Source organism: Caretta caretta, chromosome 27 (assembly GCF_965140235.1).
Source record: "Caretta caretta isolate rCarCar2 chromosome 27, rCarCar1.hap1, whole genome shotgun sequence".
Classification (NCBI taxonomy): Eukaryota; Metazoa; Chordata; order Testudines; family Cheloniidae; genus Caretta; species Caretta caretta.
The window spans coordinates 2,588,184-2,613,995 of record NC_134232.1 but is presented as its reverse complement, the minus strand read 5'-3'; the positions used below and the strand labels follow the sequence as shown (position 1 = coordinate 2,613,995).

The 25,812-nt window shown below is 46.2% G+C and overlaps 1 protein-coding gene across 5 annotated transcripts in view; it reads right to left on the bottom strand.

The window, feature by feature from the left end:
- The window catches only part of GJC1 (gap junction protein gamma 1), a 64,847-nt gene that overhangs the window by 19,545 nt on the left and 19,490 nt on the right, over positions 1 to 25,812 (bottom strand). For 2 of the 5 annotated variants that reach the window (XM_048829813.2, XM_048829810.2), the window contains exon 1: positions 16,329 to 16,477. The exons of 1 other annotated variant lie outside the window; for it this stretch is intronic. The gene's annotated coding sequence lies outside the window, so the exon portion shown is untranslated. Of the gene's footprint in view, positions 1 to 13,482; positions 13,811 to 16,328; positions 16,478 to 17,870; positions 17,972 to 25,812 lie in introns of those variants that run through there. 2 more of the 5 variants (XM_048829811.2, XM_048829812.2) reach the window with 2 other exon arrangements.

The following is a 25,812-nucleotide window of genomic DNA, read 5'->3' as shown; positions in this document are numbered from 1 at the left end:
TTGAATGCAACATGGGACAGAATTACTGCTTAGTAAGATTATTATTCAACTTCAGCCTCAGCACAGACACACTGTGCAGTCAGAAAAGGAGTACTTGTGGCACCTTAGAGACTAATCAATTTATTTGAGCATGAGCTTTCGTGAGCTACAGCTCACTTCATCGGATGCATACTGTGGAAGACATTATATACACAGAGACCATGAAACAATACCTCCTCCCACCCCACTCTCCTGCTGGTAATAGCTTATCTAAAGTGATCATCAAGTTGGGCCATTTCCAGCATTGATGATCACTTTAGATAAGCTATTACCAGCAGGAGAGTGGGGTGGGAGGAGGTATTGTTTCATGGTCTCTGTGTATATAATGTCTTCCACAGTATGCATCCGATGAAGTGAGCTGTAGCTCACGAAAGCTCATGCTCAAATAAATTGGTTAGTCTCTAAGGTGCCACAAGTACTCCTTTTCTTTTTGCGAATACAGACTAACACGGCTGTTATTCTGAAACCTGTCACTGTGCAGTCAGGGGCACAAAATTTTCAGTGCTAGCCAGATCAGATCAGATCAGCAGTTTGTCCTTACAAGCGGGACTTCACAAACACACAACTCAGGACACATCGAAATCTTTAAAAACTCCATTTGGATATTTAAAAAAATAGTGGCAAACATACATTCTCTTGTCAGACAACCAAGCTTGAGATCCAGGTTGTCCTCAGACAAGACACTATATTTCCAAGACTGGGCAGGTTTACACTATAAAATATGGATCCCAGTAATCTCCCACTTGCTTTAGAATCACAGAATATCAGGGTTGGAAGGGACCTCAGGAGGTCATCTAGTCCAACCCCCTGCTCAAAGCAGGACCAATCCCCAACTAAATCATCCCAGCCAGGGCTTTGTCAAGCCTGACTTTAAAAACCTCAAAGGAAGGAGATTCCACCACCTCCCTAGGTAACGCATTCCAGTGTTTTACCACTCTCCTAGTGAAAAAGTTTTTCCTAATATCCAACCTAAACCTCCCCCACTGCAACTTCAGACCATTACTCCTCGTTCTGTCATCTGCTACCACTGAGAACAGTCTAGAGCCATCCTCTTTGTAACTTTGTCTGTACAAAGTGCAAGCTGGTCTCCATATTGGAAGAGAAGATTGAAGGTCTGGAGCAACAGATAACGACCCTGCGTTGCATACGAGAAACTGAGGATTTTCTAGACAAAACTCAGGATAGACTTCTAGGGGCACAAAGCTCTAAAGATATAGAGCAGGTTGCACAGAGGAGCCAAGAGGCCAGTGAAGAAGCTTGGCAACATGTGACCTCCAGAAGAGGTAAGCGGAATGTCCGGGTTCCAGTAACACAGACACAGGTAACTAACCGCTTTCATGTTCTCTCCACAGGTACCGTTGCGGAGAGTGGACCAGATGATATGTCTGGGGCGAGAAAGCAGAAGGAGACTCCGCTGGTTGGAAGGCATGAGATGCGATGTCCTGAGGTTGGGGGTTTCACGACCACCACTCCCAAGAGGAGAAGGCGGGTGGTGGTGGTCGGGGACTCTCTCCTCCGGGGGACTGAGTCATCTATCTGCCGCCCTGACCGGGAAAACCGAGAAGTCTGCTGCTTGCCAGGGGCTAAGATTCGCGATGTGACGGAGAGACTGCCGAGACTCATCAAGCCCTCGGATCGCTACCCCTTCCTGCTTCTCCACGTGGGCACCAATGATACTGCCAAGAATGACCTTGAGCGGATCACTGCGGACTACGTGGTTCTGGGAAGAAGGATAAAGGAGTTGGAGGCGCAAGTGGTGTTCTCGTCCATCCTCCCCGTGGAAGGAAAAGGCCTGGGTAGGGACCGTCGAATCGTGGAAGTCAACGAATGGCTACGCAGGTGGTGTCGGAGAAAAGGCTTTGGATTCTTTGACCATGGGATGGTGTTCCATGAAGGAGGAGTGCTGGGCAGAGACGGGCTCCATCTTACAAAGAGAGGGAAGAGCATCTTTGCCAGCAGGCTGGCTAACCTAGTGAAGAGGGCTTTAAACTAGGTTCACCGGGGGAAGGAGACCAAAGCCCTGAGGTAAGTGGGAAAGCGGGATACCGGGAGGAAGCACAGGCAGGAATGTCTGCGAGAGGAGGGCTCCTGCCTCATACTGGGAATGAGGGGCGATCAACAGGTTATCTCAAGTGCTTATATACAAATGCACAAAGCCTTGGAAACAAGCAGGGAGAACTGGAGGTCCTGGTGATGTGAAGGAACTATGACGTGATTGGAATAACAGAGACTTGGTGGGATAACTCACATGACTGGAGTACTGTCATGGATGGTTATAAACTGTTCAGGAAGGACAGGCAGGGCAGAAAAGGTGGGGGAGTAGCACTGTATGTAAGGGAGCAGTATGACTGCTCAGAGCTCCGGTACGAAACTGTAGAAAAACCTGAGTGTCTCTGGATTAAGTTTAGAAGTGTGTGCAACAAGAGTGATGTAGTGGTGGGAGTCTGCTACAGACCACCGGACCAGGGGGATGAGGTAGATGAGGCTTTCTTCCGGCAGCTCACGGAAGTTACTAGATCGCATGCCCTGATTCTCATGGGTGACTTTAATTTTCCTGATATCTGCTGGGAAAGCAATACAGCGGTGCATAGACAATCCAGGAAGTTTTTGGAAAGCGTAGGGGACAATTTCCTGGTGCAAGTGCTAGAGGAGCCAACTAGGGGGGGGCGCTTTTCTTGACCTGCTGCTCACAAACCGGGTAGAATTAGTGGGGGAAGCAAAAGTGGATGGGAATCTGGGAGGCAGTGACCATGAGTTGGTTGAGTTCAGGATCCTGACGCAGGGAAGAAAGGTAAGCAGCAGGATACGGACCCTGGACTTCAGGAAAGCAGACTTCGACTCCCTCAGGGAACGGATGGCCAGGATCCCCTGGGGGAATAACATGAAGGGGAAAGGAGTCCAGGAGAGCTGGCTGTATTTCAAGGAATCCCTGTTGAGGTTACAGGGACAAACCATCCCGATGAGTCGAAAGAATAGTAAATATGGCAGGCGACCAGCTTGGCTTAATAGTGAAATCCTAGCGGATCTTAAACATAAAAAAGAAGCTTACAAGAAGTGGAAGGTTGGACATATGACCAGGGAAGAGTATAAAAATATTGCTCGGGCATGTAGGAATCATATCAGGAGGGCCAAATCGCACCTGGAGCTGCAGCTAGCAAGAGATGTCAAGAGTAACAAGAAGGGTTTCTTCAGGTATGTTGGCAACAAGAAGAAAGCCAAGGAAAGTGTGGGCCCCTTACTGAATGAGGGAGGCAACCTAGTGACAGAGGATGTGGAAAAAGCTAATGTACTCAATGCTTTTTTTGCCTCTGTCTTCACTAACAAGGTCAGCTCCCAGACTGCTGCGCTGGGCATCACAAAATGGGGAAGAGATGGCCAGCCCTCTGTGGAGATAGAGGTGGTTAGGGACTATTTAGAAAAGCTGGATGTGCACAAGTCCATGGGGCCGGACGAGTTGCATCCGAGAGTGCTGAAGGAATTGGCGGCTGTGATTGCAGAGCCATTGGCCATTATCTTTGAAAACTCGTGGCGAACCGGGGAAGTCCTGGATGACTGGAAAAAGGCTAATGTAGTGCCAATCTTTAAAAAAGGGAAGAAGGAGGATCCTGGGAACTACAGGCCAGTCAGCCTCACCTCAGTCCCTGGAAAAATCATGGAGCAGGTCCTCAAAGAATCAATCCTGAAGCACTAGCATGAGAGGAAGGTGATCAGGAACAGCCAGCATGGATTCACCAAGGGAAGGTCATGCCTGACTAATCTAATCGCCTTTTATGATGAGATTACTGGTTCTGTGGATGAAGGGAAAGCAGTGGATGTATTGTTTCTTGACTTTAGCAAAGCTTTTGACACGGTCTCCCACAGTATTCTTGTCAGCAAGTTAAGGAAGTATGGGCTGGATAAATGCACTATAAGGTGGGTAGAAAGCTGGCTAGATTGTCGGGCTCAACGGGTAGTGATCAATGGTTCCATGTCTAGTTGGCAGCCGGTATCAAGTGGAGTGCCCCAAGGGTCGGTCCTGGGGCCGGTTTTGTTCAATATCTTCATAAATGATCTGGAGGATGGTGTGGATTGCACTCTCAGCAAATTTGCGGATGATACTAAACTGGGAGGAGTGGTAGATACACTGGAGGGGAGGGATAGGATACAGAAGGACCTAGACAAATTGGAGGATTGGGCCAAAAGAAATCAGATGAGGTTCAATAAGGATAAGTGCAGGGTCCTGCACTTAGGACGGAAGAACCCAATGCACAGCTACAGACTAGGGACCGAATGGCTAGGCAGCAGTTCTGCGGAAAAGGACCTAGGGGTGACAGTGGACGAGAAGCTGGATATGAGTCAGCAGTGTGCCCTTGTTGCCAAGAAGGCCAATGGCATTTTGGGATGTATAAGTAGGGGCATAGCGAGCAGATCGAGGGACGTGATCGTTCCCCTCTATTCGACATTGGTGAGGCCTCATCTGGAGTACTGTGTCCAGTTTTGGGCCCCACACTACAAGAAGGATGTGGATAAATTGGAGAGAGTCCAGCGAAGGGCAACAAAAATGATTAGGGGTCTAGAACACATGACTTATGAGGAGAGGCTGAGGGAGCTGGGATTGTTTAGCCTGCAGAAGAGAAGAATGAGGGGGGATTTGATAGCTGCTTTCAACTACCTGAAAGGGGGTTCCAAAGAGGATGGCTCTAGACTGTTCTCAATGGTAGCAGATGACAAAATGAGGAGTAATGGTCTCAAGTTGCAATGGGGGAGGTTTAGATTGGATATGAGGAAAAACTTTTTCACTAAGAGGGTGGTGAAACACTGGAATGCGTTACCTAGGGAGGTGGTAGAATCTCCTTCCTTAGAGGTTTTTAAGGTCAGGCTTGACAAAGCCCTGGCTGGGATGATTTAACTGGGAATTGGTCCTGCTTCGAGCAGGGGGTTGGACTAGATGACCTTCAGGGGTCCCTTCCAACCCTGATATTCTATGATTCTATGATTCTTTGGAACCCCCTTTCAGGTAGTTGAAAGCAGCTATCAAATCCCCCCTCATTCTTCTCTTCCGCAGACTAAACAATCCCAGTTCCCTCAGCCTCTCCTCATAAGTCATGTGTTCCAGTCCCCTAATCATTGTCGTTGCCCTCCACTGGATGTTTTCCAATTTTTCCACATCCTTCTTGTAGTGTGGGGCCCAAAACCGGACACAGTACTCCAGATGAGGCCTCACAAATGTCGAATAGAGGGGAACGATCACGTCCCTCGATCTGCTGGCAATGCCCCTACTCATACAACCCAAAATGCCATTGGCCTTCTTGGCAACAAGGGCACACTGTTGACTCATATCCAGCTTCTCGTCCACTGTAACCCCCAGATCCTTTTCTGCAGAACTGCTGCCTAGCCATTTACAACAATAAAAATTTAAGAGGAGACTGTAAAGATAGAGAAGAATGTTAAAACATTCTAGACAAGCTAGTTTTTGTTCTAAATGCTTCAACATACATCCATACTATTCGCTGTAATACATGTGTACAAAGGGCCATGACATTACCTGGTGTAACTGATTTACCCACACTTTGAAAGAGCGGCAGCACTGGTCTGTCCAGACTGATGTAACTGGTTTCTGATTGAGACATCAGCAATCCTGCTTAATACAAAGACGATTTGTGCCCCTGCCACATTTTCTGCTTCATTCACTCAGAAAGAAAGGACAGACGGGAGCTCTTCATCCATAGTAGCTGCCAGCAGGATGTGGGAGCAAAGAAGCACTGATTATCTGCTGGTTTATCATTTCTAAGGCACCATTTACACTAGGAAATTTCCCCTTGCCTGACTTGGTAGAATCAGGTTTCAATTGTATAGGGATGCTGAAAACAATTTCCTTCCCATCACTTCATCTATGCTACCAGGGCAGCTGTTTTGACTACCATTGCCAGCTGATAACCATTATCAGCAATAGGTTAATTTCCTAGTGCACCCGGGACAAGTCACAAGTAGATCACAAAAGACAGCACCTCCTCAGTAAGCATGTGCTAGACATAAACACAGCATACACAAACCAATCAGCTGGAGTAAGACAATAATAAAGTAAAAACAATTGTGCCACTGGTAATTATTGGTAGACAAGTCACACTTACTGGATTAGTGTTTGCTTAGCAGCTGAATTTCGCTTCCCTCCTCTTTCAGAAGGTAGCACAGGGATTCGTCCAAGGTAATATATACTCAGCCCTGAACGCCAGTGAAAATAGCCAAATTTGCTGACACTGAGGTCAGTAAGAATTTTGCCATGGACTGCAACGGGAGTAGGATCAGGCCATTCTGTAAAAAAGCTGAATTGCGGCATGGAAATGTCGAGCTGAAGAGATGGAAAGTTCCAGTGAAGGGGGCAGCAGGAACACAGAAAAAGACTTGATCTGGAGCAGGACTAGGGAAGATAATTTTTAGACTGATGGAGTGAAAGTGGAGATACTTGCAGAGTTTTTTTGTACATTTGAATTTATTTTTTTAATAAAGTATTTTTATTTGGGTTCTGTTGAAGTTTTCAGTTGTAGAGTATTTCCACTTTTAAAAGTGTTTTAACCTCAGTATCTTCGCATTTGCCTGGGTATCTGTTTTAAATGGATGTCTGCTTTTAACCAAAAGTGTACATGTATTTTAAAAAATAGTTGAAAAATGTTTGAAGTGAGAACTGGGAGATTATTTTTACTTCAATACAATCAAAAAGGAAGTTGTTTTATACAAGAGAGCACAGCCTGAAGACAAATGTATTCCATGCCCATAAACCCTGGTCAGTGTTAGTTTGAAAGGATGAGTACAAAGTTAACACAATTGTTTAACTGGGAAGGGAGTGGCATTATCACCCTGACCTCCTAAAAGTGTCTCTTCCAATTAAATGGCCTGATCCTACCATACTTACTCACATGAGAAGTGCTGACTATTTGCACAAGTACGGTTTTCAGGAGTCACCATTAACCCTTAAAATAAAAAGGACACACACCAGAAATTCAATGCATCATTCAGGTCCTTTGGATAGCATACTGTTCTATAAATACATACCATGAGTGAAAGTAAGAGAGGGAATGAGAATGCAGGGTGGTGTGATGTAAAGCACTTTATAAATGGTGATTAGATACACAGATGCTTCACCAATGAGTTAGCAATGGCCACATTATTCACAAGTGGCCAAGTCATGGGTGAGTTATTCAGAGCTCCCCAAATGATGCCAATAAAGCCATTACGCCAAACGGCACTATCATTTATTCTTGTGGCACCTTAGAGACTAACCAATTTATCTGATGAAGTGAGCTGTAGCTCACGAAAGCTCATGCTCAAATAAATTGGTTAGTCTCTAAGGTGCCACAAGAACTCCTTTTCTTTTTGCGAATACAGACTAACACGGCTGTTCCTCTGAAACCTGTCATCATTTATTCTGTAGATGCCACATATTTTAGAAGTACTTCACAGTTTAATTTCTCTTTTTAAATAAAGAATAATTATTTTCCACATCCCTTCACCTGTAAAGCTCAGGTCCTTTACTAACATCAATCCAACTGCACAGACAGAGGAAAAACACATGTAATAAATTTAAGAATCCTCTAAAAAGTGACCTAAAATTGATCCTCCTAACATAGTATCATACTACTAAAGTCTCAGGAGTTTCCAGGAACCTTTCAAATAACATAAAGTGCCCAAGTCCAGCCCTTCATCAACCACTGAATTATATTAGACTCATAGACTTTAAGGTCAGACGGGACCATCGTGACCATCTAGTCTGATCTCCTGCATATTGCAGGCCACCGAACCTCACCCATTCCTAAAATAGACCCATAATCTCTGGCTGAGTTACTGAAGTCCTCAAATCATGGTTTAAAGTCTTCAGGTTACAGACAATTCACCATTTATACTAGTTTAAACGTGACTCATGACCCATGCTGCAGAGGAAGGCGAACCCCCCCCCAGGGTCTTGACCAATCTGACCCAGGGGGAAATTCCTTCCCAACCCCAAATATGGCAATCAGTTTGTTAGACCCTATCACTAATCCACTGCTGAATGTCACCAGTTCTGCTCCTCTTACCAGTACAAATTTCCACATTTGGAGAGTAAAGAGGAATCAATATGCCAACAGGCTGTTTTTTGAATGAGAAATGGCAACTGTTTGAAGTGTTGAGAAGTTTTAAAATAGGGGACAAGGATTAGTGGTTAGAGTACAGGTGAGAGTTGGGGCAAAGGTGAATAATAACATGCAATGTATCACCTGTTCAGCAGCACCAAATATGTGGTGTTTGCATAAAAGAGTTTGGTATGTAACACTTGCCGATTGCCTGTTATGAAGTTTACATTTCCTTTTGAGTACTGGAGCCCAGACAAGTACCATAAGCTGTTATAATTCTGTTGTCTGACACACCTGTATCTAAAAAGGTGAAACTAATTTCTGTGATAGTTCAAGACCAATCCCATGTCCTTATTTAGGCAAAACTGCTGTTAAGAAAGGAATGCAGGATTTAGCCTCATTTCCTATCTGGAAATTTAGATCCCAATTCAGCAAGTCACTTAAGCACATGCCTAACTTTAAACTTGTGAGCAATCCCACTGACACCAATTGCACCACTTAGTTAGACAGGTTTCAGAGCAGCAGTCGTGTTAGTCTGTATTCGCAAAAAGAAAAGGAGGACTTGTGGCACCTTAGAGACTAACCAATTTATTTGAGCATAAGCTTTCGTGAGCTAAAGATCACTTCATTGGATGCATTCGAAAGCTTATGCTCAAATAAATTGGTTAGTCTCTAAGGTGCCACAAGTCCTCCTTTTCTTTTTAGTTAGACACATGCTTAAAGACCTTCCTGACTTTGGGCCTTGGAGGTGAACTAAAAGACACTGAAAATAGGTATTTAAAATGGAAGTGTTCACAAGTTAATCCTGGTGGTGTAAATGGAGCTGCTAATATTAAACTTGCACTGGAATAGATGTGTGTCTGTGTTTTGAAGCATCTGTTCAAGTTTAAGCATATAAAACATTTTTCAGTCCAATGATTCCATAGGGAAATGCCTCAAACATCAGCTCAGCTGACTCAAATTTTTCATTGCATTTCCCTATGACCATAAATACACCATTTATTACTTCAAATATATCTTTTTATTTATAGCTTTAAAAAAGAAGCTTCTAATTCATTTTATCACATAAATCCTGAGATGTTAATTTAAACATCACCACTACTTAAAAAATATCTACTAGCCCATAGTCCAACATTTATAGCTAGCCTTTAACTAAGCAATATACATTTTCAGCAGGCAAAATGCAGTTGGTCTTTTTGCTACTGTGCAATGGTAAGTATTGTCTCTTGCTGCAGAAAAGCTCTGAACTTTAAATTACACACACAATCCTCCCTCCAAAAAGTTTTACTTCTGAAAATATCACTTTATTAGAATGTCACCATGCTCTGTTACCAAAACACACTTGGCAGCATGCTAATTTAAAATAGTTCATAAAGACTTGGTGGTCCTTTGCCCTTATTTTTCATTTGTGATTAAATTCAGAGTATTTGCAATAGCTGATTTCATGATTCATTTAATTTTTTTCTGAACCTCAAAAGACTTCTGAAAGTCAAAAAGAAACTCTCACCTAGATCTCCATGCTCTCTAGCCCCACCCAAAACACACAAACACATACCACAACTTAGCAAAACCCATGCAAGAATTCAATCCTTATCAGGCATACACAGTCTTTGTCTAAGAAAGAATTCCTCTTCATAAGTTTTGAAAAGTTGGATTGGTTTGAAACTCAGCGAAAACCATCTTAAGAGACCATTCACAAGACTGACAGAAACGGGTAGCTTAGCAGAAGTAGGTCTAATATCAAAACTGTACTCAACATGTTTGGAATCTTTGATAGTCTCTTAAAACAGATTTATCTATAATCAAATCAAAAACAACTTCCCAAACCTATAAAAAGAAGTTCATTGTTGGACCAAGACCTTGCATGTAACATTTCAATTCAGAGCAAAATGTTACAGTCAAATTACAGCTACTCAAACAGAAAAGGGAGATATTGAAAACGGAAAAAAGTTCCTTTCACAGGAGTTGTAGATATACTTGTAAAAGACACATTCCTAATCTTGATGTAATTCAGTCAAAACACTCTAAAATGGTGATCAGTCTGAATGTACAGCTGACTTGGTTCATGAACAGCACCTGAACCTTTGCTGTGTATCCTGCATACCCCTGATTGAGAACCACTGTTTTTAGCACTCCGTTCAAAAGACTGTCAGGGTGCTCTACAACTACTCAGGCCATAGCTGGCTTAAAACCATTCTGATCTGCCCAAGCAAAACTTGCTGCTACTGATGTTTCAAAGCCTTAAAACAGCTGCTATCATATTTATACCCTTCTTCATCTCCCCCCTTCACCCCCATCCTTGCAATTGGACCACAGAATATATAGCTCTCATAGGTATAGCTTAGTTTCATTAGAAGGAAACAAAAACACACAACAACAACAAAAAAGAGTTGATCACCCCAAAACTACACCTCCTAGCCAGCCCCATATGTGCTATACTGCATTCAGAAATAAACCTTTTTCCAGCTTGCACCTTGAATTATTCCACTAAGCTTTATAGAAGTTATATCAAATGAATTTTGGGGAGAAAAGGACAGACTGTACGTACATCAGTCCTTCAGGAGGTCGCACCTTAGAGCGGAGAGTATGCAGCTGTGTACTTCCATATTTCCTGTCTAGGCACACAGAGAAGTCAGACAGCGCCTCTGTTGCTAAATCCAGGTTGGGAACAGTCCCTTCTCTTCTTAGCCCAGGGGTTCTCAAACTGGGGGTCAGGACCCCTCAGGGGGGTCGCAAGGTTATCATGTGGGAGCTCACGAGCTGTCAGCCTTCACCCCAAAGCCCGCTTTGCCTCCAGCATTTACAATGGTGTTAAATATATAAAAAGTGTTTTTAATTTATAAGGGGAGGGTCACACTCAGAGGCATGCTATGTGCAAGAGGTCACCAGGACAAAAGTTTGAGAACCACTGTCTTAGCCTATCACCATTTTAACAGTTTTACATAAATGTAGTAAGATAAGGTGATTTAAGGCAGCTATTTGCAACCTCATTTTGGCGCTGCTGGTAGAATTTAAAATTTGGGGCCAAAAGGTCATGAGATCAAGTTCTCACACTGGGATTGGTACTTGCACCAAATGCTTGCAGGCTGTTTAGGAGAGTAGGGGTGGGGATGGGGAGAAGCAGGATAGATCTGATGAGGTTCAACAAGGACAAGTGCAGAGTCCTGCACTTAGGACGGAAGAATCCCATGCACCGCTACAGACTAGGGACCGAGTGGCTAGGCAGCAGTTCTGCAGAAAGGGACCTAGGGGTTACAGTGGACGAGAAGCTGGATACAAGTCAACAGTGTGCCCTTGTTGCCAAGAAGGCTAACAGCATTTTGGGCTGTATAAGTAGGGGCATTGCCAGCAGATCAAGGGACGTGATTGTTCCCCTCTATTCGACATTGGTGAGGCCTCATCTGGAGTACTGTGTCCAGTTTTGGGCCCCACACTACAAGGAGAATGTGGAAAAATTGGAAAGCATCCAGCGGAGGGCAACAAAAATCATTAGGGGACTGGAACACATGAGTTATGACAAGAGGCTGAGGGAACTGGGATTGTTTAGTCTGCGGAAGAGAAGAATGAGGGGGGATTTGATAGCTGCTTTCAACTACCTGAAAGGGGGTTCCAAAGAGGATGGATCTAGACTGTTCTCAGTGGTAGCAGATGACAGAATGAGGAGTAATGGTCTCAAGTCGCAGTGGGGGAGGTTTAGGTTGGATATTAGGAAAAACTTTTTCACTAGGAGGATGGTGAAACACTGGAATGGGTTACCTAGGGAGGTGGTGGAATCTCCTTCCTTTGAGGTTTTTAAAGTCAGGCTTGACAAAGCCCTGGCTGGGATGATTTAGTTGGGGATTGGTCCTGCTTTGAGCAGGGGGTTGTACTGGATGACCTCCTGAGGTCCCTTCCAACCCTGATATTCTATGATTCTATGTGCTTCTATAAGTGCATCCTTGCAAGAAAGAATACTAAAGGTCCACCTGCTTATTGCTGTTCTGATGAAAATTAGAGACTCCTTGGTACGTCTTGAAACCAAGAGAAAGTAACCCTGTGATTTGGGGCAAATATTCTCTATCAAGCAAAAAAGCAAGTGCTAATGCTGAAGGCTGTGTTAACATTACCCAATCTTTGCACTACCAGTATATAACATATTCCCTCCAATGCCAAAACATATATATGAAAGTAAATTTTTTTCTACTTAGAAAAGGAAGAGATTGCATTACAACTAATTCAGAGATATTCAAGGCTTAAAGTCTATATGGCCATAATCTGATATTTATTTGGCATATGTACTGCTAGTTGGATTCTGCTTCCCCAGACCGCAGACAAGCTGCAGCTGGGTACTTATGGGGGACACATCCTGAGTACCAATCCATTGTCGTCCCCCCCCAATAATCTGATACAAATACTTAATGCCAACACAGAAGTTTCACCTCCAATGATGGCCAAAAATCCTATCTAGTTTAAAAAAGAATATCTAAAATCCTTTTTCATCTATAAAACTATAGCTTTGCACAACAAAAACAGCTCAGATCTATGGACTAACTACTTGGAAAGATTTACAGTCTTGGTTCTTAGTAAAAAACAGCTCTGATAACAAAAGACATTTTACAATTACATTTTCTAGACTCCTGCACTTTTTGGCTCAGGAATATATACGCATTTAGTCTTAATGTGCGTCAGCTGCTTAAGTTTTCCATGCAATCCTTTCTGTCTGCTCACTAAGCAAGCCTTTTTCACATTTAAAACCTAAGGGAAAGATTTTCAAATAGAAGTTAGGCACTTAATTCCTATTGATTTCCACCGAGTTAGGTGCCTTTGAAAATCTTCCCCCAAATCTAGTATATGTTACTCCCTGCAACTTCCAACTTTTTGTACATTTTAAAAGTTAATTTTTAATAGCCCAGAGAATTAATTTGATAAAATAACCTCTAAGTTGTTGACAATTCAAATGATCAAGTTACTTCAACAACAGCTAAGTGGGGCTCTTTGGTTCACTTTGGAAAGTTTTCAAACTAGAAAAACTATTGTAGTATTGTAGCTGGCCCACACTCATCAGCTAAGGTCACTTTGAAAACTTACTTTTAAATAATAATTATGAAGAGCAAATTCAAAACAGCAAATTCAAGGCTGCCTTTTGAACTCTGCTACAAAAGAGCATGATCTATAAAAATAGCTTTGATAGGATTGATTTCACTAGACACATATTGTTAAAGCTTCCCTTTTACCTCTGTGATCACGACAGGCTGTTGTTGAAATTGCAGCACACTTGAAACCAAAATTCCACAAAGTAAGAGAAGCGGATTGGATTTTTTTAACAGAAAGAGAGGGGAAAGACAGAAGCAGCACAGAATTATTGCTAACATTTACTCACATGGTTCACTGGTTCCTAGTGGAAAAAATATTAGACTCAATGCGAGGAGACGTCAAGTGTTGTACCAAAAGGACAAAGACAAGATACTCAAAATTATATTGTTGAATGTGTAGAAATAAAAATCTGTGAGCATCTATTTCAGCTAGGGTGAATATTAAAGTGCTCTTGAAAAAAAATATTGACAGAAGAAGCTAAAACACAAGAAAGTCGTTTTCCAGCGCAATTATTGTTTGAGAACCTCGTAGCACAGCCCCCTTCCTCCTCCCCCTATATTGTGCAGACAAATTGCAATGCAAGTCAGAACAACTCCAGGGGGATACTATGGGTTTTCCTCTCATACTGGAGCCTGAAAACCTTTATGACAATGATCAGTAATGATGAGAAAAGCAAACTCCAGTCTCTTTCTAGCTCTAACCTCTCTCAACCAATTATTTCAGCAAAGTAGTTTAGGCAATAATATTTCATTAATCTTTTCCCTCCCCTCTAATTATAGCAGATATCTCAGACTCTGTGTGTGCAGGCATAGCTACTGGGAAGCAAAATGCAACCATGACAGAGACACAGAAACAAAGCTGTTGAAAAAAATAATGCCGATCTATCACCAAACCATGGCCAACCCACAAGCACCACCACAGCCCAACAAATTCAACCCTCACCCAAAAGCACAATCTCTTTGCAACTGCAGGTTGCTTGATAGGTTTATTTTAAGCACAACCACTCCTCCCCCAATTCAAATAAGAATTTAAATGATAAATATTTTTATTATCTAAAAACAACCAAAACAAAAAAGAAACCAAAACAAACTTGCACTCACTTCACCTGGTCTCACTGGGGCTTGAGCGTGAAAGCAAAAGGGGGACAGGATCCTAGCTGAAAGGACTGAATACCAACCCCAGAAAATAATGGGGAGCACTCAGAAGGAAAAATTGTTTTCCTAATCAGATGGCTTGCTCCATCAACACAAGAGTTTCCCCTCAATACTTCTGCCATGCTCACTCTGGATACATTAACTCCAGCTTGGCTCTCTACTGCTCTCAGAAGGTTCTTCCAATTTGCTACTTTGGCTATGTCTATATTACGCCACTTTTAGCGACAGGGTTATGTCGCTCAGCCACATCACTAAAAGGCACGCAGTGTAGCCGCTGTTTGTCGGGTCTCCTGCTGACAAAAATCTTCCACCCCCAACAAGCAGTGTTAGCGTTGTAAGAGCTTTTCACACCGGTGCTTATCCTCAGCAACACTTTTGTCTTTCAGGGGTGTGTGTCTGTGTGTGTATTTTAACACCTCTAAAGACAAAAGTTTTGTCATTCAGTTGCCAGCATAGACACAGCCTTACATTCCTCCCCCATCTTTAACTAGCATTTAACTGGCATTAACTAGCTGAAGACTCTGTTCATAGCCCTACACTTTATCTATAACCCTCTTTTGTTAATAGGGTTCATAATAAATGCTCTAAAAGGGCATTGAACAGTGTTGGATTTGGGCTATTTTCCAAACTATAGACATTTATAAGAGACAAGAGGGTCCCCACTTTTGCCTTCCACCTCTTCAAAGAATCATAGAATATCAGGGTTGGAAGGGACCTCAGGAGGTCATCTAGTCCAACCCCCTGCTCACAGCAGCACCAGTCCCCAACTAAATCTTCCCCTCTCCCTTGTCAGTCCTCTCTCTGACAAGGGCCAACTCCCTGCATGAACCTCATCCATATGATCAGCAGGGTATTTACATGCCGTAGAGGGCCCTACCCCTGCCTGTCACCTGGGGGTCTCTGTCCATCCTGTAAATGCAGTCAGGGCACTAGCCCACTGGGGGGGCCTAAGCAGGAATATTTCCTCCCCCAATAAAACACATACTAATAATGAATGGGGAGGGCAAGGAATTGCTTAGTCTGCTTATGCCTAGCACTGGCTCTGCTGAGCTGCATCCCCACAGCACCGGGGGCAACCAGGGAACCACTGGGAAGTTTAATATTTCAAAACTCACAGGACGGGAAGCAACTTGTAAACTACCCTGAGTCCCTGACACACACCTGATGTCCTCTCCTCACCCTCCCCCCTCAGCCCCACTGTCCCCCCCAACCCTGCCAGCCCCAGTCCCCCAACCAACTCCCCCAGCCCCAGTGCCCAGCAGCCAACCCCCCCACAGCCTCACTGCCCCCCCAGCCCTGCCAGCCCCAGTACCCCCAACCAACGTCTACCAGCCCCAGTGCCCCCTGCTAGCCCCAGTGCTCCCCCAACCCTGCCGGCCCCACTGCCCCGCCAACTCCCACCAGCCCCACTGCCCCCAACGAACCCCCCGAGCCCCAGTGCCCCCAACCAACCCCCCCAGCCAACCCCCTGCCTCAATGCCCCCCCAACCCTGCCAGCTCCACTGCCCCCGCCAACCCCCCCAGCCCCAGTGCCCCCAACCAACCCCCCCAGCCAACCCCCTGCCTCAATGCCCCCCAACCCTGCCAGCCCCAGTGCCCCCTGCCAGCCCCAGTGCTCCCCCAACCCTGCCAGCCCCACTGCCCCGCCAACTCCCACCAGCCCCAGTGCCCCCAACCATCCGCCCCAGCCCCAGTGCCCCCAACCAACCCCCCCAGCCAACCCCCTGCCTCAATGCCCCCCCAACCCTGCCAGCTCCACTGCTCCCGCCAGCCCCAGTACCCCCAGCCAACCCCCCACCTCAATGCCCCCCCAACCCTGCCAGCGCCCCCCAACCCACCCCCGCCAGCCCCAGTGCCCCCAGCCAACCCCCCCGCCTCACTGCCCCCCCAACCCTGCCAGCGCCCCCCGCCAGCCCCAGTGCCCCCAGCCAACCCCCCCGCCTCACTGGCCCCGCCAGCCCCGGTGTCCGCCGCTCACTCGCTCGCCCCGCGCGGCTCCCGGGCACGGTCCGGGCGGGGTCTCTGGGCGGCCCGTGCCCGGGGAGGGGGCCGGGAGCCGCCCCGCATCGCTCCCCTCAGCCGGCCGGACCCCGGGCTCGGAGCCTCCTGGGGCCCCCCGCCCGGGGAGGGCAGCGGGGCGCATGCGCAGCTGCCCGTCGGTCTGCAAGGGGGGGGCGGCGGCGCGCGGCGCGCGTGGCTGGGCAGCAGTTGCCGGGCTCCGGTGGTTTGCACGCGCCGTGCCAGTTGCCCCCTACAAGGCGGTGTTTGCACGCGCGATGCCATTTGCGCGCACAGTGCAAGGCGTTTGCACGCGCGATGCCATTTGCGCGCACAGTGCAAGGCGTTTGCACGCGCGATGCCATTTGCGCGCACAGTGCAAGGCGTTTGCACGCGCGATGCCAGTTGCGCGCACCGTGCAAGGCGTTTGCACGCGCGATGCCAGTTGCACGCTGTAAGCGCCTGGGTGACGCCAGTTGCACACGGATATCGGCTGCACATTGCAAGTTGCTTGCCTGATGCTAGTTATATACTTTGTGAGGTGTTTCTCTCTGTTAATTTCATCCCATTGCTCTTCCTCATACCCCTTGCACACCCCAATACAGCTGTTCCCCAGACTTGAAGGGTGTTCAACACATCCTTTCTCAATGCTGAGATAGGTATCGCCTCCCCTTAGTCATCACTGAAGGAAGCTATACATATTTAGCTCTTTTGACCTTCTAAATCAGTGGTTTTCAAACTTTTTTTTCATTTTCAGACCCCTAAAAAAGTTTAAATGGCGATGCGGACCCCTTTGGAAATCTTAGACACAGTGCGCAGACTGCCGCGGGCCGCGGAGCACAGGTTGAAAACCACTCTTCTAAATCATTCCCCCCCCCCAGTTCCCCACCACTTCTGAACTGCTCTTCTCCCAACGCCACCAGTTTGTCAGGATCTTTCTGGGGATAAGTGCTCAGAACTGAATGCAACGGGGTCTATTGTTCTGCTTTGAACATTCATTTCTGGTTAGATGTTGGCATCAAGATAGGATGACCAGATGTCCCGATTTTATACTGACAGTCCAGATTTTGGGGTCTTTTTCTTATATATATTACCTCCCACCCCATCCCGATTTTTCACATTTGCTGTCGGGTCACCCTAATCCAAGGTCTCCTGAAAGCAATTTATTTAAAACAACATTTTAAAAAAATGGGATTCCCCCCCACTCCAAAATATATAAAACATTTTAAAAAGTAATTATTCTATAGCTTCCCTCTATTTCTCAGAGAGACAAGGTGCGAGAGGTAATCTCTTCTATTGGACCAACTTCTGTTAGTGAGAGACACAAGTTTTCCAGCTTGTCACAGAGCTTGTCTCCCTCACCAACAGAAGCTGGTCCAATAAAAGAGATTATCTCCCGCATTTTAGCTCTCTAATATCCTGGGACCCCCATGGCTACAGCTACACCGCATCTTTCTACTTATGACAGTTTGAAAACTAATTTGAAACAGCAATAATAATAATAACAAAACAGGACTAGTACCTTCTGCGCGGTTCCTTTCATCGGGAAGCTGACCCACACAGAAATACAGCCATGTCTGCAGAGGATAGAGGCAGCTGTTTAGCAGAGAATACCACACTTCAGGGCAGGAAGCGCAGAAGGACGCTATATCCAATTGAAATGACAGGCGTGGTGTAAGAGGGCAGAATGCAGAACCGACGTCCGAATTCTGCCAGGACACTGGAGTAATATTGGTAACTCCTTTCTTCAAAATGCTTATTACATCAATACGAGATACAAGTCTCATTTATACAGTCACACCCATTCATTTCACATTAATTTCAAGGCAATTTTTAAAATAAACTATCTTACTTAATGACAGGTTTCAGAGTAGCAGCCGTGTTAGTCTGTGTTCGCAAAAAGAAAAGGAGGACTTGTGGCACCTTAGAGACTAACCCATTTATTTGAGCATGAGCTTTCGTGAGCTACAGCTCACTTCATCAGATGCATCAAATAAATTGGTTAGTCTCTAAGGTGCCACAAGTACTCCTTTTCTTTTTATCTTACTTAAATAGCTGGTCAACGTGTAATATTAAAAATTATGCGTCTAGAAAAAAAAAAACCTTATCCAGGGATCTAAAAGCACTTTACAAAGATAAGGAAGTTTCATTAATCCCATTTCACAGATGAGGAACCTGAGGCACAACATCTCACAGGGAGTCGGTATTTGAGGTGGGAATATAATCCACATGTCATAGTCCCCATTCTGCCCTTAAATCGGCTTCCTTGCAATGCTTTAAAACACAGGGAGCAAGCAGATCCTCCATAGGTGTACATTTTCACAGGTCCATTGACTTCAATGGAGTTAGGACAGTTTACACCAGCTGAGGATCTGTCCTCACATCTATAAATAAGCATTTGTCATATCCAGGAACTGTTCCCTCAAATAAATAATATGACATTTTAATCAATTTATAATGATGTATAAGAAGGTGCAGTGTTTTCCTGGTGAATTTCTGGCCCCATTGAAGCCAATGACAAAACTCCCATTGACTTCAGTGGGGCCAGGATGTCACCTCTTGTGTTTAAATAAGGACTTTCGGTGGCAGAACTGTGGGGTTCAATTCTCAGCTCTAATGCTATGAAAGACAGAATCATAGAGACGTTGGGCTGGAAGGGGCCTCAGGAGGTCATCAAGCCAGCCCTCTGCACTGAGGCAGGATCAAGTAAACTAAGACCATCCCAGACAGGTATTGGTGTAACCGAAAGATAGCACAAATACCTCCCTTGGAAGCCTATATGACGTTGTAGGGAACATGGGAGACCATTTATAATATTAGTGATACTGATATATAAAATTGCAAGGAATCTGACCAAATATGCCATGTAAGGTATCTGTGAAAGTGTTATGATTTGCCAAGTATGAAGATCTTGTTTATACATTTGTATCACCTTTGTACTGTGAGTTATAGGTCTGTATGCTATATCTTGTAGTATTTTTGTTGCTGTCCTCTGGACTCTCTCCAATTTGTCCACATCTTTCCTAAAGTGTGGCACCCAGAATACACGGTACTCCAGCTGAGGCCTTACCAGTGCTGAGTAGATCAGGACAGTTACCTCCTGTGTTCCCGCTAAGCTGCGCACCGGTGTGGCCACATAGCACACCATCAAGTGCCATGCATGCTTGCACATCCTCAGCGATGGCGGGACTGGAGAACAGCGGCAGGGGCTGCTGTGGAGCGGGGGGTAGGGGACCAGCTGGGGCTGGGCAGCTGGAGGGGAACCGGGCGGTGGGGAGCAGCGGCAACGCCGGCTCATGGGGAAGTGGCGGTGGTGCGGCACCTCTCCCCGCAGCAGGTAGGCTCAGCGCCAGGCGGGTCCCCACCCCACCCCGGAACTTGCGGGGCTGCTGCATAGCACCCTGCCCTCTGATTTTTGCATAACACCCTCACATGGTCCTCCCCCAGGCGGTGCTGCATTGCTGGGATGGGTATGATCTTCTCTCCCGGGCCCCTCGCTGAGAAGGAACCAGCGAGAGCAGAGGCTTGAAGTTGTGAATGGCTGTGAAGTGGCTGGGAGTTCAGGGTGGTAACAAAAGGGACCAGGAGACCGGTGACTGAGCCACCTGGGCTGTGCTTAGTGCAGCTGCAACCCCAAGTGAGCAGTGTGTTGGGATCCCCGGGGTGCAGCCTGGGACTGTGGGACCGCTGTGCCCCCTGAAGTCTCTCCAGCCTGGGCGGCCTCTCACAATGCCTTGCTAGTGACCAGCAGCAACCCCCTCCAGGCGCTGCGATCACTCAGCACCACATGAGGAGCCCCACTCCCAGCTAGATCGCATGACTGCTCCCAGAGGCACTCGCGAATCACACAGGGAAAGGCACCCGCCAAGTTCCCCAGCTCCCAGCACTGCACCCCAGAATATACCGTCTTGCGCTGCTCAAGGTGAGCACTGCAGATTTACTAACTGGTTCACCACTTCGTCAATGGAAAGTGGGCATACACCCGCCTTTGCACAATATGAAGAGATTTGCCACACACGTCATACACACTCACGGGTAAAGATAAACAGTAAAACAAATGTATTGACTACAGAATATAGATTTTAAGTTATATTAAGTGATAGGCAAAAAGTCAGAGTTAGTTACCAAAAGAAATAAAATATCAGCACGCAGACTAACCTCTCAGCCCTATTAGACTGGGCAACAACTAGACTAAGCAGTTTTTCTCACCCTACTGGATATTGCAGTTCATAGGACACAGATTTCACCCTTGAAATCTGGGTCAGTCCCCACAGTTGGCTTCAGAGTGTCCTTGTTGCTTGCAGTGTAGTGGGTGAAGGAGAAAGGCCCAGCATGTGGCCATTGTGTCTGTTTTATACCCTCTGTCCATCTGCTTGGAAAACACAAGTCCAGACATGTCTGGGGACATTGCTGAGGCCCCAGACAAGATTGAGCAATTCCCCTGGTGTGGCCTCATGCAGGTGAGTCATTGCATTGTAGCTCCCTTGCTGGACAATGGCTGGTGATGGGTTGTTTGACACCCCGCCTGGGTGTTGGCGACTTTCCTTGCTGTTGCCTGTGGGGAGCCAATATCTGGCTGATTCCCCAATTTACAGCATGTTTTAGTGACCACCATACAACACACGTCTCATAACTTCATATGCATGAATGATACACATCTATGGATAGAGAAATGACTTTCAGCAGGTCAGAATGTTTCCCCTGATACCTTACAAGGCCTGCTTTATATGTGAGATCACGACTGTACAAAGAGGCGGAATATGGGGTTCCAGGACTCTGTCTCCCCCAAGGTATAGAATGTCACAAGTCACACGAACAACTTCTGGGTCTGCTTCAAAACCCTGGGCAGGCATGTGACTGGCACACACGAGGGAACCCAAGCTGGGAAACCTGGGCTCAGGGGCACTGGCTCTGGGGAGACAGTGGGCGACTTCTCTGGGCACAAAGACATGGGTCCGATTCTGGGCTACCAATGCTGTTTGCTCTCTGCAGAAGTGGAGGGAGGGTGCTGACATAGAATCATAGAATCATAGAATATCAGGGTTGGAAGTGACCTCAGGAGGTCATCTAGTCCAACCCCCTGCTCAAAAGCAGGACCCATACCCAATTAAATCATCCCAGCCAGGGCTTTGTCAAGCTTGACGTTAAAAACTTCTAAGGAAGGAGATTCCACCACCTACCTAGGCAACGCATTCCAGTGTTTCACCACCCTCCGAGTGAAAAAGTTTTTCCTAATATCCAACCTAAACCTCCCCCACTGCAACTTGAGACCATTACTCCTTGTCCTGTCCTCTTCCACCACTGAGAATAGTCTAGAACCATCCTCTCTGGAACTACCTCTCAGGTAGTTGAAAGCAGCTATCAAATCATAGAATCATAGAATCATAGAATATAAGGGTTGGAAGGGACCCCAGAAGGTCATCTAGTCCAACCCCCTGCTCAAAGCAGGACCAATTCCCAGTTAAATCATCCCAGCCAGGGCTTTGTCAAGCCTGACCTTAAAAACCTCTAAGGAAGGAGATTCTACCACCTCCCTAGGTAACGCATTCCAGTGTTTCACCACCCTCATAGTGAAAAAGTTTTTCCTAATATCCAATCTAAACCTCCCCCACTGCAGCTTGAGACCATTACTCCTCGTTCTGTCATCTGATACCATTGAGAACAGTCTAGAGCCATCCTCTTTGGAACCCCCTTTCAGGTAGTTGAAAACAGCTATCAAATCCCCCCTCATTCTTCTCTTCTGCAGGCTAAACAATCCCAGCTCCCTCAGCCTCTCCTCGTAAGTCATGTGTTCCAGACCCCTAATCATTTTTGTTGCCCTTCGCTGGACTCTCTCCAATTTATCCACATCCTTCTTGAAGTGTGGGGCCCAAAACTGGACACAGTACTCCAGATGAGGCCTCACCAATGTCGAATAGAGGGGAACGATCACGTCCCTCGATCTGCTCGCTATGCCCCTACTTATACATCCCAAAATGCCATTGGCCTTCTTGGCAACAAGGGCACACTGCTGACTCATATCCAGCTTCTCGTCCACTGTCACCCCTAGGTCCTTTTCCGCAGAACTGCTGCCTAGCCATTCGGTCCCTAGTCTGTAGCTGTGCATTGGGTTCTTCCGTCCTAAGTGCAGGACCCTGCACTTATCCTTATTGAACCTCATCAGATTTCTTTTGGCCCAATCCTCCAATTTGTCTAGGTCCTTCTGTATCCTATCCCTCCCCTCCAGTGTATCTACCACTCCTCCCAGTTTAGTATCATCCGCAAATTTGCTGAGAGTGCAATCCACACCATCCTCCAGATCATTTATGAAGATATTGAACAAAACCGGCCCCAGGACCGACCCTTGGGGCACTCCACTTGATACCGGCTGCCAACTAGACATGGAGCCATTGATCACTACCCGTTGAGCCCGACAATCTAGCCAGCTTTCTACCCACCTTGTAGTGCATTCATCCAGCCCATACTTCCTTAACTTGCTGACAAGAAGACTGTGGGAGACCGTGTCAAAAGCTTTGCTAAAGTCAAGAAACAATACATCCACTGCTTTCCCTTCATCCACAGAACCAGTAATCTCATCATAGAAGGCGATTAGATTAGTCAGGCATGACCTTCCCTTGGTGAATCCATGCTGGCTGTTCCTGATCACTTTCCTCTCATGCAAGTGCTTCAGGATTGATTCTTTGAGGACCTGCTCCATGATTTTTCCAGGGACTGAAGTGAGGCTGACTGGCCTGTAGTTCCCAGGATCCTCCTTCTTCCCTTTTTTAAAGATTGGCACTACATTAGCCTTTTTCCAGTCATCCGGGACTTCCCCGGTTCGCCACGAGTTTTCAAAGATAATGGCCAATGGCTCTGCAATCACAGCCGCCAGTTCCTTCAGCACTCTCGGATGCAACTCGTCCGGCCCCATGGACTTGTGCACGTCCAGCTTTTCTAAATAGTCCCTAACCACCTCTATCTCCACAGAGGGCTGGCCATCTCTTCCCCATTTTGTGATGCCCAGCGTAGCAGTCTGGGAGCTGACCTTGTTAGTGAAAACAGAGGCAAAAAAAGCATTGAGTACATTAGCTTTTTCCACATCCTCTGTCACTAGTTTGCCTCCCTCATTCAGTAAGGGGCCCACACATTCCTTGGCTTTCTTCTTGTTGCCAACATACCTGAAGAAACCCTTCTTGTTACTCTTGACATCTCTGGCTAGCTGCAGCTCCAGGTGCGATTTGGCCCTCCTGATAACATTCCTACATGCCCGAGCAATATTTTTATACTCTTCCCTGGTCATATGTCCAACCTTCCACTTCTTGTAAGCTTCTTTTTTATGTTTAAGATCCGCTAAGATTTCACCATTAAGCCAAGCTGGTCGCCTGCCATATTTACTATTCTTTCGACTCATCGGGATGGTTTGTCCCTGTAACCTCAACAGGGATTCCTTGAAATACAGCCAGCTCTCCTGGACTCCTTTCCCCTTCAAGTTAGTCCCCCAGGGGATCCTGGCCATCCGTTCCCTGAGGGAGTCGAAGTCTGCTTTCCTGAAGTCCAGGGTCCGTATCGTGCTGCTTACCTTTCTTCCCTGCGTCAGGATCCTGAACTCAACCAACTCATGGTCACTGCCTCCCAGATTCCCATCCACTTTTGCTTCCCCCACTAATTCTACCCGGTTTGTGAGCAGCAGGTCAAGAAAAGCGCCCCCCCTAGTTGGCTCCTCGAGCACTTGCGCCAGGAAATTGTCCCCTACGCTTTCCAAAAACTTCCTGGATTGTCTATGCACCGCTGTATTGCTCTCCCAGCAGATATCAGGAAAATTAAAGTCACCCATGAGAATCAGGGCATGCGATCCAGTAGCTTCCGTGAGCTGCCGGAAGAAAGCCTCATCTACCTCATCCCCCTGGTCCGGTGGTCTATAGCAGACTCCCACCACTACATCACTCTTGTTGCACACACTTCTAAACTTAATCCAGAGACACTCAGGTTTTTCTGCAGTTTCGTACCGGAGCTCTGAGCAGTCATACTGCTCCCTTACATACAGTGCTACTCCCCCACCTTTTCTGCCCTGCCTGTCCTTCCTGAACAGTTTATAACCATCCATGACAGTACTCCAGTCATGTGAGTTATCCCACCAAGTCTCTGTTATTCCAATCACGTCATAGTTCCTTGACATCACCAGGACCTCCAGTTCTCCCTGCTTGTTTCCAAGGCTTTGTGCATTTGTATATAAGCACTTGAGATAACCTGTTGAGAACCCCCCCTCATTCTTCTCTTCTGCAGACTAAACAATCCCAGTTCCCTCAGCCTCTCCTCATAAGTCATGTGTTCCAGACCCCTAATCATTTTTGTTGCCCTTCGCTGGACTCTCTCCAATTAATCCACATCCTTCTTGTAGTGTGGGGCCCAAAACTGGACACAGTACTCCAGATGAGGCCTCACCAATGTTGAATAGAGGGGGACGATCACGTCCCTCGATCTGCTCGCTATGCCCCTACTTATACATCCCAAAATGCCATTGGCCTTCTTGGCAACAAGGGCACACTGCTGGCTCATATCCAGCTTCTCGTCCACTGTCACCCCTAGGTCCTTTTCCGCAGAACTGCTGCCTAGCCATTCGGTCCCTAGTCTGTAGCTGTGCATTGGGTTCTTCCATCCTAAGTGTAGGACCCTGCACTTATCCTTATTGAACCTCATCAGATTTCTTTTGGCCCAATCCTCCAATTTGTCTAGGTCCCTCTGTATCCTATCCCTGCCCTCCAGCGTATCTACCACTCCTCCCAGTTTAGTATCATCCGCAAATTTGCTGAGAGTGCAATCCACACCATCCTCCAGATCATTTATGAAGATATTGAACAAAACCGGCCCCAGGACCAACCCCTGGGGCACTCCACTTGATACCGGCTGCCAACTAGACATGGAACCATTGATCACTACCCGTTGAGCCCGACAATCTAGCCAACTTTCTACCCACCTTATAGTGCATTCATCCAGCCCATACTTCCTTAACTTGCTGACAAGAATACTGTGGGAGACCGTGTCAAAAGCTTTGCTAAAGTCAAGAAACAATACATCCACTGCTTTCCCTTCATCCACAGAACCAGTAATCTCATCATAAAGACATAGCTAGGGATGATTTTTTTTAAAGCAAAATTTTAATTGCACTTCAGTTCTGGACATTGCATTGTTCCCTCGACCATCTTTCTTCTTCTTTTAAAGCTCACGCAGTTCCTTAGAGAGACACCCTGGCTGGTAGCGAGTACTTTTAAAACAAAAGTTGCTATAAAGCGATCAATCCGCTTTATCAGGTATTCGGCTGCAACACAGTCTAAAAAGAAATGATCAATTGCCTGCTGCTTCTCCAAAAAACCAGCAGCTATTTTCTGTGTAGGGTTTAGTAGCACAAGTCTGTACTTTTCTAAAACCATGTAATTAGGGTTTTTTTTTTTTTTTTTTAAAAAGATGAAGAATTAAAAGAAAAAAAG